The sequence below is a fragment of the Bidens hawaiensis genome, unplaced genomic scaffold (genome assembly GCF_021521415.1).
Source record: "Bidens hawaiensis isolate Kalapana, Puna unplaced genomic scaffold, B.hawaiensis_p1.1 tig00000097_1, whole genome shotgun sequence".
Classification (NCBI taxonomy): domain Eukaryota; kingdom Viridiplantae; phylum Streptophyta; class Magnoliopsida; order Asterales; family Asteraceae; genus Bidens; species Bidens hawaiensis.
The window spans coordinates 3069150-3086938 of NW_027491017.1; the positions used below are offsets into that span (position 1 = coordinate 3069150).

Consider the following 17789-nt stretch of genomic DNA (forward strand, 5'->3'; position numbering starts at 1 on the left):
TCATATGCTCATTCATTCTGTTCATTTTATGTGTAACTGGAGGATACTTTGGAAGTTGATCAACAGATTCAGGCTTTCTATATTTTCTTCCTTTATCAGCAGCTTGAATTTCTTTTTCAGTAATTTGATCACTCAAATCACTCAGATCATCTTGATCCAACTCATCTGAATCAAAGTCATCTTCAGAGACTTGAACTCCAATTGACTTTTCCTCTTTCATTTCTTTCTTCATAACAAATTCACCATCTTCACTCACCTCAACATTCTTGTACAAATCTGCAACATCTTCTTTGTCTTGAAACACATCTTTGAATTGTTGTAGATAAGCACTTCTCTTTTCTTTGTCAACTTTTGGCATGAAGTTGTTGTTGAATGGTGGTGGAACAGCCTTGTACTTTTCATCTTCTTTTACTTTATTCAGAATTCCACAAATGTTTCCAGTTGAAACTAAGTTCTTTAGGAATTCATTTTCAGTTTGCAGCTTTGTATTCAGCACCTTTTCATCAATCACCATCTTCTTCAACCCACTAATTTCTGTTGTGAATCTTGTCTGAGCTCTATAGCTATTCATACAATCCTCTTCCAAACTTTTCATTCTTTCCTCACTAACAATCTCACTTGCCTCATAAGCATTGATAATGCTTTGCTTCTTAAAACACTCACTTTCCAGCTTACCAATCTTTTCTTTTAATTCATTGACAAGTTTAAGTAAATCAGCATTAGGATCAGAATGTACCTTAGATGAAGATGCAGAGTCTATGGCCATGAATGCCACATTAGCTCTTCTGATATCATCTGCTATATCTTCCTCATGGTTACTCCAGTTAAAGCTTCCCTCATGCTAAGTAGTTACTGCCACATTGCTTTGATTTCTTGATTGATTTTGGTTTGCTGGAATGTTGCTAGTTGCAGGGTTTTGAACAGCTTGATTCTGATTGTTGTTCATTTGATATACTTGATTCTGATTCATACCCTGCTGGTTGTTCATCTGAGGCTGATAGTGGTTGTTGAAATTAGGATTGAAGTTGTTGTTTGGATGGAAGTTGTTGTTGTTGGGATTGAAGCCTTGGTTATTGTTGAAGTTCTGCTGGTTGTTGTTTCTATGCACATTCTGCTGGTATTGTTGTTGGTTTCTAGGCTGTTGGAACTGATTGACTTGAAAGTTCCTTGGCATATTGCACTCTCTTGCAAAGTGTCCAGGCTGTTGACAGTTGTAGCAGATAGCCTTGGACTTGTCAAATCCTATTCTCTCATTTGGACCAGAAACTAGTGATCTACCAGTTCTATTGTACAGTCTCTTGCTTCTTAATGCCAACATTGCAGCTTGCCATTTGAGATCCATGTCTTCAAGGTCATCAGCATCTATTTGTTCCAAATCATCCTGCACTACACTTGTGTGAATCAAGTTTTTGGCCACAAATGCATTGTAGGATTCAGTAAACATAGACATTAGGGCTTGTGCATCACTCCCTTGAACATGCCATGCACCAGCACTTTGAGCATTTCCATTTCCCACAGAGACTGAATCATCATCAATCAATTGAACATTAAACCTCTGTTGACCACCTTGACTGCTTGAACCACCTCCAATGAATGACTTAGCAGTCTCATTGTTGTGATCACTTGGTTCTTCAATGATGGGAATTTGTTGTTTATTCTTTGTTGTAAGATTCCCCATTGGAGCAATTAAAGCATTTGACACATTGAAACTTGGTTTATCTTCCTTGATCATTTCATTCTCAATCATTTCAAGTTCAGCAGCTTGAAGAAAACATACTACATCATCCAATTTCAATTCATTGAAATTTGCTTTTGAAGGATGAATTTGTAAGCAGTATACCATTCTTTTGGCATTGAGTTGAGCAACTTTGTATTCAAATCAAAGTCAGTCATTACATAATCAGTTGTTCTCAACTCATTCACAATACTCAGAAAACGTTCTAGTATTGACTTCAACCTTTCACCATCTCTATACTTGAATCTTTCTAACTGTTGCTTCAGTCTTTGCTTCTTAATGTTCTTCAATTCAGTGTTCCCTTCATACATCTCAAGGATTGCATCATACATTGCCTTAGCACTTTGATGATGTGCAACCTTTGTGAGGATTTCCCAAGACAGACCAAGTTTGAGCATAGCCAATGCTCTGTCATCAACTTTTCTCATTCTCTCTCTGACAGCAGCAATAGCATTTGCATTGGCACCTTCTTCAACGGCAACTTGTGGACCATTCTTGATAGAATTCCACATATCCACATCATTATAACAAACAACAGCCTCAAAAAGCACTTTCCACTTGGTAAAGTTCTCCTGACCATACAATCTAGGTATCTTATTAGTAGACACCTCTTGTTCCTCATATCCAGACATTTTCTTAAAATAAAAGTTAAGTTCTTATCAAAAATAGATTAAAACAATCAGATCTGAGAATAAATTCTTAGATCTGAGGTGTCTGATATGAATAGAGCAAGATTCAACAATAATAATCAAAGCTTTAAGTGAAATAAGGAAAAGAAAACACCTAAAACTTGTAGATCTGAAAGGAAAATGAAGAACAGAGCTTCTGACGTCACAAATCAATCGAACAGTGCACTGCTTACGTCATTCTTCTTCAAAACTTAATCAGCAACAATCTTTCTAAAAATAGCAGCAACAGCTCTGATACCACTTGTCAGGTCGTTTCGGATCGGATATTAATCAATCATGTCATAACTCACACAAAATTAATCGTGTTGACAAGCAAGTTAATGACGGGTTACTATGTTTAGAAAGATGACCGTTTGTTAAAGGCGGAATCAATAACAAACATACGGTTGCAATGAATATTCAAAATACGAAGACACACGAAGGATTCACTCAAAAGATTTCCATTTATATAACGTTAATCATACAAAAGGATAGTCGATTAGGGTTTAGAAGGAATCCTAGGACAGCCGTCACACACAAAATATTCTCTTAATTAATTTGTCGGTCTTATCCGTATTGTGCTCTCTTTTTTCACGGCGTGCCCTAATTATTCTTTTTATAGGCCTGCCAACCTAAGACAGCTGTCATTCCTTCTAGAAACCCTATCCGATAGTACATATTCAATTTACATATTCAAAAATATACTAAGTGTAAAACAAGTCTTCCGGGTAGGCTTTTCATTAAACTTCAGTCTCCGAGTACGCAGTGTACTCGGCCTTCCTTCAGACTTGGTAAACATAGAAGTGTACTCGGAATCAGTTTCCGGGTAGACTTTACTTAAAGAATATTTTACCAAGTAAAATATTCACCGAGTAGACTTTAATCTTCTTGGACTTATCAAACTTTGCTCGACAAATCCTTACGAGCAACCTTGTTCTTCTATGATCCTGTTCGGCTCATTGTCAGTTAAACAACTTATTGATAAGGCGTACTCGGGAGTACATACCTTACTTGAGCAGAACCTTACTCGATATAACTTAGATATATTCCATCAACTCATCAAGTATACTCGGACCATAATTATTAAAGAATACCTTGCCCGGTCTTCCAATTACTTGGCTTCTTGGACTTGGTTGACCAAACCTTACTCGGAAGAGTAAAATACTTGGTCTTGAAGAACAACCCTGCTTGACAAGGTGAACCTTACTCGTATATGCCAAATTAATGAACCTTACTTGGAAATCACTAAAAAGCATACCTTGCTCGGATATCCACTTAAGAAGACTATTTGAAGTAAACCTTGCCCGGAAGGCAAAATCTCATACTCGGCTAAGTAAATCGAAGGTCCAAGGTGTGCTCGGATTCAATACTTAGCAGTTTCTGAGGAGGTTGAGAAGATTCCAATCTTCCATATTCTTCTTTTAGGTCAAATCTCCTCATTTGGGTCAAATTCTTGACCCAACATATGAGCCGGTGCATCCTCGTCATCACGCCCCGTGAACTGATTAGTTTGAACGATGTTGTTCATGACGTATGATGGAATTTTCCGTGAGTTGGGATTGTTGATTGCGGGAACGACGATGCATGACTGGTTTCCGGTTAAGCCATCGAAGGCTTGAACAGCAATTGTTCTGTCGTCGACCATTTGATCTTGATTTCTCGGACTTTCTGGTGGTGAACTGTGCGGTGATGACTTTTGTGACGAACTAGCTTCTGACGGTGGTTTCTCTCCTGACGAGCTAGCTTCGGTTTTCGACGGGGAAAATTCTAGATTCTCCAGTGGTGGTCCTTGCGAACGAAGATGTCGCATAAACCTGAAAAACGCAAAAGACCAAGTGAGTAGACTCGAATACTTAAAAGTAAATTAAAATAAACTAAAACTTAAATTAGACTCCTACGACTCAAACAAAAATAAACAAATAGCACGAATGTAGCAAGTAAATCCAGGTAAAGCTATTAACGCAATCGCCAAGAGTCCCCGGAAACGGCGCCAAAAACTTGATGTGCTAGAAACAGTCAATTAAATATTAACTAAATTAACAAGTAATAAAAACTAGACTTAAGACTCAACTACACAAAACACCGGCAAGTGAACCGGTCAATTTTACTAAAGCTAAGTAAGTCCGGAATATCGAACCCACAGGTCTCTATAAATTACGTTAATTAACTAATTAGACTCGACTTACGACACGACTATTTATTATTGATGTTTAAAGGGGGTTTTTAAACTAAGATTAAACTAAGAAAGCAAATAAACAAGTAAATGAGAAAACAAGCAATTAATCACGAGAACGAAACCAAGCAGAGAAGGAATCTACCTAGGTAAGAATCCCATGTATCAACAATCATCAAGCAATGGACAAATAACATGATTATGGAAACTGATTTCTAAACATATTCATCTAACAAAACCCTAAGGACCCTTGACTGAATCAAGCGAAATCCCAAAGAACAATTATTAGATTATTAAGCAATCAGTAATATTGATTTCCGCAAAGTCATCAATTAGGGTTAATTAATAGTATCGAAAGCAAGCAATCTTACGAAACACAAAACTCTAGATAACTTGATAAACTAACATGACATCATGAGCAAGGATCAACGCACTCAGTAAGAATATTGTCACACTCTATCCTAGCATGCAATTGACCAAGACACACGAACAACTCCTCACCTCACAGCTATTGGAATTTAGCAAAACATTTAAAACCCTAACCAACTATCAACAAGCTTCTATGATCTAATAGGCCTATTCAACCATAATAATCAAAACACCAAGTAAAGATTAAACATGAACCCTAAGATCTAAAGAACACAATCAATAGAAAGCAAGATCCATGTGAAGCAATAGTTAATAATCAACCAAGATAATAAACCCTTATACGCATCATGAAAGCAAAATAAAGTCTTTTACTATTAAATCAACGAAACCATAATCAAAACATAATCCAAAGAAAGAATCAAGTCTCAAACATGTTCATCAAACCTAGGTAGACATGAAGTCTAGCCTAGCATAGTTATAATCAAAGACAAATAACTAAAACCAAAAACAAAGATAGACATCATAAAGTTTAGTGAACAAAGGCAATGAAAAAGAACGAAAGAACCCGTCTTAATCGACCCTCGAACACTTGTATAAAATCTTGATGATCTTCCTTGATTACTAGCCTCAAAAACACCTCCAAAACCTTTGTTTCCTCTCCAAATTCGGCCGCCAAAAAGCTTCCTACGGCCGGGAATGTAATGATGTTTATATAAACGAGTTATCGGGCTTGGACTTTGCAAAACAGTTGAACAGGGGGCCCTAGGCGCCGTGCCTAGGCCTTTTCCCTTCTGCCGTCGCGGGCCGCGGCGCCCCTTTTGGGTGGCTACGGATTTTGTTGTTTATTTTATTATATATGTTGCCAAATTTTGATCATCATCCATCTTGAACTCCAAGTAACAATAAGAATCTTCTAGACCTTGATTCCCTTGCTTCTCCAAGCCACCATACATATAAAAACATAACTAAACATTAGTGAAGCAATCACGTAACCGTTTTGACGAACAAAACTAACATAAGCTTTGCATGAAATGATAGAAAGAATTAGATTTAACATGCAAGACACCAAAAGGCATAAACATAATAAATGGATAAAACTTGACTCAAAACCTTAAATTAATAAAATATAAACAAAACACGAACTAAAACGAACTCAAATCATTAAAGAAACACAACTTTACAAGGGATTCGAGATGTATAAATAGATGTATATCAATCCCTGTTGAAGAATAGATGATCCTAGCTGGAAGTTCGAGGATCCTTTAGTACGCTGACCCACAGACCCTGGTTGAAGGATGAATGATCCTTGTTGGAAGATCGAGGATCCTTGAGTATGCTGACCCACAGACCCTGGTTGAAGGATGGATGATCCTTGTTGGAAGATCGAGGATCCTTGAGTATGTTGAGCCACGGATCCAGGTGTAGAAAATTCCAGCACCCTAGGTATCAAGGGAGTCTGATCCTTCGCTGGCCTCTTTCTTTTCTTGAGATCTTCAATTTCACGTAGGATCCTCGGGTTGGTTTTGTTCTGCTGCTCCATGTATGCCTTAACTTGTGAAAACATAGCAGAAACATCATTGTTAGATTTGACCACCGAAGTGGCAGCAGTGGTTTTTGAGCTCTGGAAGGCTGGAATTTGTGTCTTGTTTCTAGCCGCGGTGGTCCTTGGTGCTCCCATAATTTGAGGAGGCATCGGCGGCAAAGTTCTTGATGAGAGAGAAACCGAGGATGGCATGGTTGATGAAGCAGAGGTTGATTGAGAGGCCATTGATAGTGATATGGGTATGAAAAGGTTGAAAATGATAGGAATAATCTGGATTATAGCACCAATTGCCCCTCGGTGGGTACAAAAATCACACAAGGATAATGTATCCAAATTCGTAATTGTGAGGTAAGGTGCTAACACGATAATATTGAGTGTGTAATCGTAATCTGGATGAACACAATGATTTGATCACGAGGGAAAAAGCCCTTAACCAAAATAATCTTACTTCGGTCAAAACTTATCAAGGCAATATTTGGTAAAATAACTTCGGTCAAGGATTAATAAGCTAATCTTTGGTCGAATTACTTTAGTCAATGATCGACAAGGTAACCTTCGGTCGACGAGTATATGATTATCGTGGTCTCCGGCACAAAAAACCCCCGGACGGAGAAAACTATCACCGTCGATTATATTGATAAACAAAAGGTGGTTACAAGTGCGGTGGAGTATATGATCGAGATTACAAAGTGTGCTAGTGTAGAGAGAATGCTTGTTTCTGCTCTAGTGTGTGTGTATATACTGTGTTTCCTAACTGATCATAATCTCCATTATATATCAAAAATAATAACTCAATGGTGTTATTAATATTAAAGACTATTAACTAATAATCCCTAAAAATCCGCCATGTCTTCATTATAATCGTAACAGCCACTTTGACCACGTGCCCATCACTCAGGCTGCGAAAAAGGGGGTAGACCAGGTCTTGGAGCCGTTATACTTGCTAAATATCAGCCTTCATATAAGAAACAACCGTTAACAGCACCGAATACTGAGGATCCATGATCCTGACATAGCTTTGGAACTCCTAAGAAGGACAACTGATCCAGACATGTCAATATCTTCTTGACTGCAAGTTAGTGGATAGACTGAGTCTTCTAACCGTTATACCTGATAAATATAAGACTACACATGAGAACAACCATTAGTAAATAATAATTATTGTGGATCCTTGATCCTGAAGAGATCTAGAACACACGCAAAGGATAACTGATCCAAAACATATGCCAGGATAACATATCCACAGTGTCAAAATTCTGTGCACTAACACAAGCTATGCCGATGATCTGGAGGGTTCTTATCACCATCAAGAGAATCATTGAAGAGGAAAAAATCGATTTTGGCCTTCCCGAGTTATCATATTTATATACCCTCACTACCCACTGTCCTGCTCGTTTTATCTTCATATCCAAGCCCCGACAGCCTCATCCGATCTCAAAAGCCACGCTAAACGATTCCGTGTGGAGGAATCAGTTCTTCTTCGTAAAACGCGACTCAATACCAGGGGGAATTGATCTTCCTTCAATGTGGGTCACGAAGGGTAGGATCCTGGATCCTTAAGGAATAGCAGGATCCTTTATTCTTCAATTTTAATCCTTATTCTTTTTTGTTGTCTGCAGTTGAGAACTTCGCTTCATTGAGCAAATTACCTGGAACAGAAGAGAAAGCAAAACGGTTCCTAGAGCTGGATACCGAAGTTAGGACCTTTCAAGCTCGATTTGTTGAAGGTTTTTGTGATATACCCTCAAGTTCAATCATGTCAAGTAAGTTAATAATTTTAAAGTAAATAAATAAAATAGAGTACTTATCTGTCGACTTTTCTTCTATAGGAACTAAAAAATCAGGAAAGTCCGCTCTCAAGTTCTACCTAGATGACATCGACTGTATGGTCACTTCTCCTACTGTCAAGAAGGAGGCTTCAAAGGCTGGAACTAGCTCCGAACCCAAGACTGCCACGACGAAGGCCAAGTCCGCAGCTTCCAAGAGGAAAAGATCCTCTGATCCTGAGACCCATTGTGACATCGTCTGCTCTATAAGTATATTGTATCATGTCCTTTCGCAATTTAGGATCCAATATTGTTCCAACCCTGATATGAGATTTATGGATAGGCTGTGACCGCTATGAGGGACCATTATGAAAAAAATTATCCATCAGATGAGCGGGAAAATGTCTGGGATAGGTAAAGCTATGGTTGCTAAGGACAAGGCTATGATCCAACTCTCCAAAGAAAAGAAACAGTTGGAGGATTAGCTATCCTTAGCCGAAGCCCAACGTCAAGAGGCAGTGGAGAAGGCAACCGATGAAGCCAAGGTGTGGGCTGCTAGGTCAATATTCCAGGCATGGACAAGATGGCGACGGAGGCCGGTGATCCTGCTTTTGACAAATCGGCCTGGGGTGTGGAGAAATGGAAGGCTGCTCTTTACGACCTTGGTGGTGAGGATGACGAGGAAATGGTTGAGAACACCGAGGCTGGGACCAGTGGCGTTAAGAAGGTGGTTGAAGTTGGAAAGGGAGAAGGTGATGTTGCGGTTGAGGATGCAGCTTAAGTGGGCAATGAAGGATATCGAAGACAAGGCCCGAGCCCACTTTTTTATTTTGTATTGATGTTTTTCTGAACAATTTTTATGGTCTGTAATAAACAATAGTAACTAGGATAAAGGATCCATGATCCTTAAGACAATCTGCGGGGGTGTCAAAGGTGGAGGGATCCTCTGTTTGTGGGGATGAAGCCTTTGTTTCCCCTGTTTTTTAAATTTCCAGCACTTATAAACTGTTAGTAACGCTTACTTAACCCGGATGGATGGTCCATCTTTTGCATGGTGAAGTCCGGGTTAAGAATTTTGGATATATAAATCTTTTGACTTTTTACTTGTTATTTATTTTCAAAAATTTTGTTAGATATAATCTTAACACTGTTGAGACTTTGACAAATAATTTTAAGCAAAAGATTGTCAGGATAAAAGATCCTTATGAAAATCGTTTAGCATAGAATATCCTTAAGGAAAAAATATTAGGAAAGAATATCCTTAAATAACAAATATTAGGATAAGACATCTTTAAAAGTTGATAAAATTTATACATTAGAATTTCCTTAGAGGGTAAATTTTTGGATAAAGTTTCCTTAAGATAGGCAAAATTTTTAGTATTAAAATAATTTTAAAGGATTAATCCTTTTAAACTGTAAGATCCAAAAATATTGCAATAAATATCATACATAAGTTAATTAGAAGAGATCATACCAGAAGGTCAAGATAGACCTAAGTTACCAGAAGTGTTGAAATCTCAGTTATCTTTGAAGGAATACCTTTAGGATCCGGGATCCTTAGATTTTTGATCTTCACAAAAACTAAGTTAATCTGTTGCATATAATTCACAATGTTAACGGGAATCAAACCCATTATGCTGGGGACAAGCCCAAATAATATACTAGGGACAAGCCCGTGCAACTGGGTACAAGCCCGTGTAATCTGGGGACAAGCCTGTGCAACTGGGAACAAGCCCAAAACTGGGGACAAGCCCAAATACGGATGTTAACTGGGGACTCACCCAAACCGGGATTTAGCCCAAACGTGAGATAACATGAAAGCATTATAAACCGGTGGTATGGTACGTCTACCATAAATCGTAGGATCCTCCATATAGCTGGAAACAATGAAATTGTCAGCCACTAAAAGTGTACTGGTCCCGCCGCCCCGGACTATACATCGGATAGCGTGCGCAAATAGCGATCGTGAGAAAGGTGAAAACCTTTAAACCGTAGGGGATATGACCATCGGGGGTCATATCCTAATGTGGGCTAGGCTAAGGGAAATAAGATAGTACCTCAAATGCAAAGGAGAGGTGGCCAACCTCTTGAACATCAGTTGACTCATTATAATCCTGCATGGTTATTCAATACTTGGAAAAAATAACGTGTTAAGCATATATTATCCTTAAATTAACAGTAATAATTCAAAAAGAATAATTGATCAGAAAGATGTTACCGATTTAAGGATCCTAGAACCTTTATTGGAAAACATATCCTCTCAGGATAGTGGATCCTGATTAGAAAAACTATCTCTTGAGGTGGATGGCATTCCATGCTCTTGGTAACCTGTTACCTTCCATTGTGAGCAAATGATATGCCCCCTTTCCTGCTTCCGACTCAATCTGATAAGGTCCTTCCCATTTGGGCGCTAGTTTCCCATCAGCCGGATTTGTTGTGTTTTGGAAGGCTTTCCTTTACACCAAATCTCCTTCTTGAAATCTTCTGATTTTGATATTTTTGTTGTATGCCCCAGCTACCATTTGTTGATATGCTGCCATCCTGATCTTGGCTAGGTCTCTGAGTTCTTCTATAGTATCCAAATCTTCAAGAAGGATTTCTTTATTGGATTCAGGATCACGTATGCTCGTTCTTGCCGTAGGAACCACCATTCCTGTAGGGATCACAGCTTCTAATCCAAACACCAATGAGAAGGGTGTTTGGCCTGTTGCATTTTTAGGCGTAGTCTTGTCAGCCCAAAGAACATAAGGAAGTTCTTCAACCCATTTTCCCTTCTTGGATCATAGCTTCTTCTTTAGATTGTTGATAATGATCTTGTTGCTAGACTCTGCTTGGCCATTGGCTTGAGGATGAACCGGAGTGGAAGTAATCATTTTGATGCCCCAGCTGTCACAAAAGTTAGTAGTTCTACTCCCGATAAATTGGGAGCCATTGCCACAAACAATTTCGGCAGGAACACCAAATCTAGTTATAATATTTCGTTTAATAAAAGATATCATTTCCCTTTCTCGGACTTGTACGAATTCTTCTGCCTCAATCCATTTGGAGAAGTAGTCAGTCATAGCAAGCATAAAGACCTTTCCACCTGGTGCTTTTGGTAGCTTGCCTACAATATCCATACCCCATTTCATGAAAGGCCATGAGGAGGATATAGGATATAGAGGCTCCGCTGGCTGATGAAGGATGTTTGCATGTCTTTGACAAGCATCACATTTCCTTGAGTACTCCATTGCATCCTTCTTCATTGTTGGCCAGAAATATCCAGTTCTAAGTATCCTGGAAAATAATGCTCTTCCACCTGTGTGACTGCCGCAATCTCTTTCATGAAAATCCTTGACTACTTCTTGGATCTCAAGATCCTCAATGCATCTGAGATATGGACCTGCAAGAGACTTTCTATATACCATATCATTTAACAGAATATATTAGGATACCTTGAGTTTGAAGGATTTGGGATTTTCTGTCACTAGAATCTCTCCAGTCTGAATGTAGTTCTTGATAGGATGAATCCATGGTCCTTTGTTATTTGAGGATGAAGGATCCCAGAGCACGATTTCTTTATCATTTTTTATCTCTCCAACTTCCTGTTCTCCTATCGCTAGCGAGAGAATGTGGATTATTGGGATTTTCAAATCTTTAGGAATCTTCAGAGATGAGGCTAAGTTTTCCAAGGCATCTGCCCCAGCGTTTTCTTCCCTTGGTACCTGTGTAATACTAAATATTTTGAAGGATTTTGATAACTCCTTCACAACGTCTAAATATTTCACTAGTTTCTCACATTTAACGGCATACGAGCCATTAAAGTGGTTAGTTATCAATAAAAAATCTACATAAACCTGAAGATACTTGATCCTCATGCTTTTGGCTAATTGCAAACCTGCGATCAGAGCCTCGTACTCTGCTTCATTGTTTGTTGCTTGGAATTCACAAGCTATGGACTGGGGTAATATGTCCCCCCTGCGGCGATTTCAGTAGGATCCCCAATCCTGTTCCTCTCACATTGGAAACACCATCGGTGAAGAGTATCCAAGGATCCTTGGTCTTTACCAGTTGTTGGACCTCCAAGTCAGCTTCTTTTTGTAGATCACTAGTGAAATCAGCCACAAAGTCTGCTAGTGCTTGAGACTTGATTGCTGTTCTTGGCTCGTATTGGATATCAAATGCACTTAATTTTACAGCCCACTTGGCCATTCTACCTGATAACTCTAGTTTTCTAAGAACATTCTTTACAGGATAATTAGTTCTCAAAATAATAGGATGAGTTTCAAAATAATGTCTCAATTTAGTAGAAGCCATAATAAGTGCAAGAATTAATTTTTCTAAATGAGAATACCTGGCTTCCGCATCTAGAAGACTTTTACTTACATAGTAAACAAGATGTTGTTCACCTTCATGATCCTTTAGCAAGACGGCACTTACTGCGTTTCCTGAGACGACTAAATATAGGTATTAGGATTCTCCATCCACAGGCTTTATTAGTGATGGAGCTGAGGATAAGTAATCCTTCAAGGCTGTAAGCGAAGCCTCATGCGTTTCCGTCCATTCAAAATTATTATTCTTCCTAAGGATGTCATAGAAGTCTTTGCACTTCTTGGAAGATCTTGAGATGAACCTATTGAGGGCAGCTATTCTTCCTGTGAGCCTTTGGACATCCTTTGTGTTTGCAGGAGATTTCAGGTTGAGGATGGCTTCAATTTGTTCGGGGCTCGCTTCAATTCCTCGTTTTGTTACCATGTATCCCATAAATTTTCCTGCCTTAACACCAAAGTGGCATTTTGACGGATTTAATTTCATGTTATATTGGTCGAGGATGTTGAATGCTTCCTCGAGGTCTCTAAGGTGATCCTCAGCTTTCTTTGATTTCACCACCATATCATCTATGTAGACCTCCATAGTCTTACCCAACTGATCCTTGAACATCATGTTGACTAATCTTTGGTATGTTGCCCCTGCATTTCTTAGTCCAAACGGCATAGCAGTATAACAGTATATGCCGGTAGGAGTCATGAATGCTGTATCCTCTTGATCAGATGGTTCCATCTGAATTTGTTGAAATCCAGAGGAAGCATCCATAAAGGTAAGCATTTCATGTCCTGCCGTTGCATCCACCATGGAATATATATGTGGTAATGGGAAAGGATTCTTGGGGCAGACCTTGTTTAAATCAGTGAAATCGACACACACCCTCCACTTTCCATTCTTTTTTGAAACAACAACCACATTAGCTAGCCATCGAGGATACTGAACCTCTCCGATCATATCGGCCTTTAGAAGCTTTCAACTTCTTCTTGTATGATCTTGTTCCTCTCAGGAGCGAATTTCCTTCGCTTCTGATGAATGGGTTTAACAGATAAATCAAGGACGAGTTTATGAGTGATTACCTCTTTTGAAATACCTGTCATGTCCGAGTGCTTGAAGACAAAAGTAGATCTTCTTTGCCCTAAGAAGGATATTATATCCTCCTCAATCTTACTAGGGATACTGGATCCTAAGAACACCTTTATTTTTGGATCTTCGGGGTCCAATGATACTTCTTTAAGGTCTTTCTCCCGAGCTTCCAGCACATCTTTAGGATGTTGCTGTAATTGCTATGCTATGGTTGGCTTGGCTGTTGGCTTCATTGACGATGAATAATAGTTCTTGGCCTCCGCTTGGTCACCTATTATCTTTACAACTCCCCAAGGAGTAGGTAGCTTGATGCACTGATGATAAGTTGAGGCTACAGCCTTCATTCCATGGAGCCATGACCTACCTAAAATAACATTGAAACAGGAAAGGTTATCTATAACACAAAATTTTTGGTAAGAATTTAACCCTTCGATATAAATTGGGAGGTTGATGTCCCCCAGTGTCTTCTTGGTTTCGCCACTGAAACCGACTAGCACCGAAGTTCTAGGAATGATTTCTGAATCCGGGATGTTCATCTTCTTAAGCACATCATGTTGGATAATGTTGACCGAGCTGCCACCGTCTACTAGGATCCTGAGTACATAATGGTTAGCGATAAATAAAGTAATAATCAAACCGTCATGATGAGGATCCTGAATATTCATTTTGTCTTCCTCATCAAAGAAGATTCTCTTGTCTGTTGTTAAGGTGGTTGACACTATTGGTCGATATCAGCTATACATCTTTATCTCTTTAGTGAGTCTTTTTGCGGCATAGAAAGAAGTTCCACATATGTCAGAACCTCCAGAGATGAAATTTATCGTTTGCATATCCAGCTTGTCCTGATGAGGATCCTTGATCCTTGAATTGAAAAAGATTCTCAGATCAGTCACTCGAGTAGTGGGATGAGCGGTCTTCTCTTGTCGTGCAGTTCGAATTCTACTACGGGATCTTCTCTTATGACACAAGAATCTTGAAATAATTCGTAGTCTCTGGAGACAAAGTTGATCACATGAGCATCTGGCGGTGGTGGCGTTGCTTTCTGGGGAAGGTCTTCAGGATCCTAGATCTTGGATTTCTTCCTTCCCAAGAGTTCTTTAAAGTGACCCTTACTCAGGAGGTAACCAATTTCCTTCCTTAAGCCGATGCACTCGTCTGTCGCATGGCCAAAGTCTTTGTGGAAGGTGCACCACTTAGATTTGTCCTTGAAGCCGACAACCTTCTCATTCTTTCGTGGCCACCTCGCTTTTTCTCCCAAATCCTTCATGGCACATATCAAGCCATGAGTGTCCACAGAGAAACAATAATCGGAGATGCAAGGATAGTCTTCATCGTCATCTCCCTCTTCAACTGCCTGTACGTTCTGATTGTTGAACTTGGCATACGGCTTCGAATTGTTATTCCTGTTCCAGGATCCTCTATTCTTTTCGGAGGTTTCCTGTTTTGCTTGTCCACCAAGACGATCTTGGATCCTTTTTTCTTCTTCTAACCGGATGTATCTTAATGCCCTGTTTCTGACTTCATCTAATGTCCTGCATGGAGTAATCACTAAATCATTGTAAAAAGGGGAGCTCTTCTGAATTCCCATCTTGAATGCTTCAACAGCAGTAGTCATGTCAAGATTTTGGATTTCTAGAGCTTCCTTGCCGAATCTGGTGACGAAATCCCTAAGGGATTCATCACTAGGTTGGACAACACGATATAAATCACTGGTTAACCTCTCAAATTTCCGACTACAGGAAAATTGAGTGTTAAATAAGTTAACTAAGTGAGAGAAAGAAGTAAATGAAAACGGAGGGAGACTTAGCAGCCATTTTAGAGCGGCTCCCGTTAGTGTGGATCCAAAGCCCTTGCATAGGCAAGCTTCTTTGAGTATCTTCGGAATAGGATTGATCTCCATCCTTTCCCTATACTGTGCTACATGTTCTTCAGGATCAGTGGTCCCGTCGTAAGTCTTCATATTGGGAGTTTGGAACCGCTTCGGGATTTCAGCATCACAGTTAGGCGGAACGAATCTGGATACTCTATGGTTTCCCTCAAGTATCTAGGAGATTGGTCTTATGACTCCGGGAACACTGGATATCATATCCTTGAGCTTCTGCAGCTCCTTGGCCATAGCTTGGTTGATACCTGCATCCTGCATGGAACCACGGTTAGCATCTAAGGGTAAAGGATCATACAAGTTACCTCTTTTCTGAGTGAAGGTTGGCATCTCGGATGAGTAGATGGGACAAGAGGAGTCTGCGATAAGAGTTGGTCCTCCAGAGCCTATAGTCTGCATGGGGATTATGTCTCCTTCATGGACATCGGAGGATCGTTGATGTTGGACGCCTGAGGATCCTTGATTCGGAAAGAAGGATCCTTGAGGTTGGGTACCATAGGATCCCTGCGGAAGAATGGCTGATCCTTGTCGATAATATGAGGATCCTTGATTCTGAAGCCCCAAGGATCCTTGTTGGAGGTTAGTCGACCTTGGCTGATCTAACGAAAATCCTTGAGCCTGTTGGCCCATGGACCTCTGTTGAAGGATAGATGATCCTGGTTGGATTAGTGAGGATCCTTGAATCTGTTGACCCATGGACCCCTGTTGAAGGATGGATGATCCTGGTTGGAATAGCGAGGATCCTTGAGTGTGTTAACCCATGGACCCCTATTGAAGGATGGATGATCCTTGTTGGAATAGCGAGGATCCTTGAGTGTGTTGACCCATGGACCCCTGTTGAAGGATAGATGATCCTTGAGAGAACTAATCCATGTATTATGGACTGGTGAAATCCAGCATCCCTGGCATCAGGGGGTGAGATCCCTTGCTGGCCTCTTATTCTTCTTGAGATCCTCTATCTCACGGAGGATCCTCTGATTAGTCTTGTTCTGCTGCTCCATGTATGCCTTAACCTGCGAAAACATAGATGAAACATCACTGTTAGTATTAACCACCGGGGCAGCAGCAGCGGTTTTTGAGCTCTGGAAGACTGGTAGTTTCGTCTTGCTCCCAGCAGCAGCAGGCCGTTGGGTTCCCGTGATTGGCGGAGGCATCGGTGGCAAAGTCCTTGATGAGAGAGGAACCGTAGCCGGCATGGTTGATGAAGCAAAGGTTGATTGAGAGGCCACTGATAGTGATATGGGTATGAAAAAGTTGAGAATGATAAGAATAATATGGATTATAGCACCAATTGCCCCACGGTGGGCGCCAAATTGTTTTGGACAAAAATCTGCTAAGGATCAAGTATACAAATCTGTTATGTGAGGTAAGGTGCTAACTCGATAATGACAAGTGTATAAGTGTAATATTGGTGAACACAAAGGTTTGATCACGAGGGAAAAAGCCCTTAACCAAGATAGTCTTATGTTGTTCAAAACTTATCAAGGTAATCTTTGGTAAAATAACTCCGGTCAAGGATTAATAAGATAATCTTTGGTCGAATTACTTTAGTCAATGATCAACAAGGTAACCTTTGGTCGACGAGTATATGATTATCGTGATCTCCGGCACAAAAAACCCCGGACGGTGAAAACTATCACCGTCGATTATATTGATAACCAAAAGGTGGTTACAAGTGTTGTGGAGTAAATGACTGAGATTACAAAGTATGCTAGTGTGTAGAGAGAATGCTAGTTCCTGCTCTTAATGTGTGTGATAGTACATGTGTTTTTCTACTCGATCATAGCTCAAATAAATAAGAAAATATCACTAACAATATTCCCTAACTATCCGGAAGTCTTCCACTAGCCGCTCCACGACCTTTGACCACGTGCCAATAGCCGTACAGTAGCGAGATAAGCGGGAGAACGAGTCTTGTAGCCTTTGTTGATATTTGCACGTTCATCTTCACATGAGTTCATCCATTAACAGCTACATTGAACTAGGATCCTGAATCCATGCTCCAGCTAGAGAATGCTCTGTGAGGATAATAGATACAAGTACATCTTAAAGTCGCCACTCCTGTCTAACACATCACCATACTAAATGCAATCATTGGTAAACAAGTAATACCGAGGATCGTCGATCCTTTATATCCTGACATATATTTCAAGGATAAACTATCCATAAGACAGTTAAGGATAAAGGAACCTCAGTATAAAATTTATGGCCTAACCGTTATGATTTGTAATAGACAGTAGTTACTAGGGTAAATGATCCATGATC

The 17789-nt window shown here is 39.8% G+C and overlaps 1 long non-coding RNA gene across 1 annotated transcript in view; it reads left to right on the top strand.

Annotated features, from left to right (window-relative positions):
* Positions 1–2004: 2004 nt before the first annotated feature.
* LOC143562259 (uncharacterized) overlaps positions 2005–17789 on the top strand; it is a 155525-nt gene continuing 139740 nt past the window's right edge. Inside the window, exon 1 of the long non-coding RNA XR_013140460.1 lies at positions 2005–2219. This is a non-coding gene — a long non-coding RNA (uncharacterized LOC143562259). The remainder of the gene's footprint in view (positions 2220–17789) is intronic.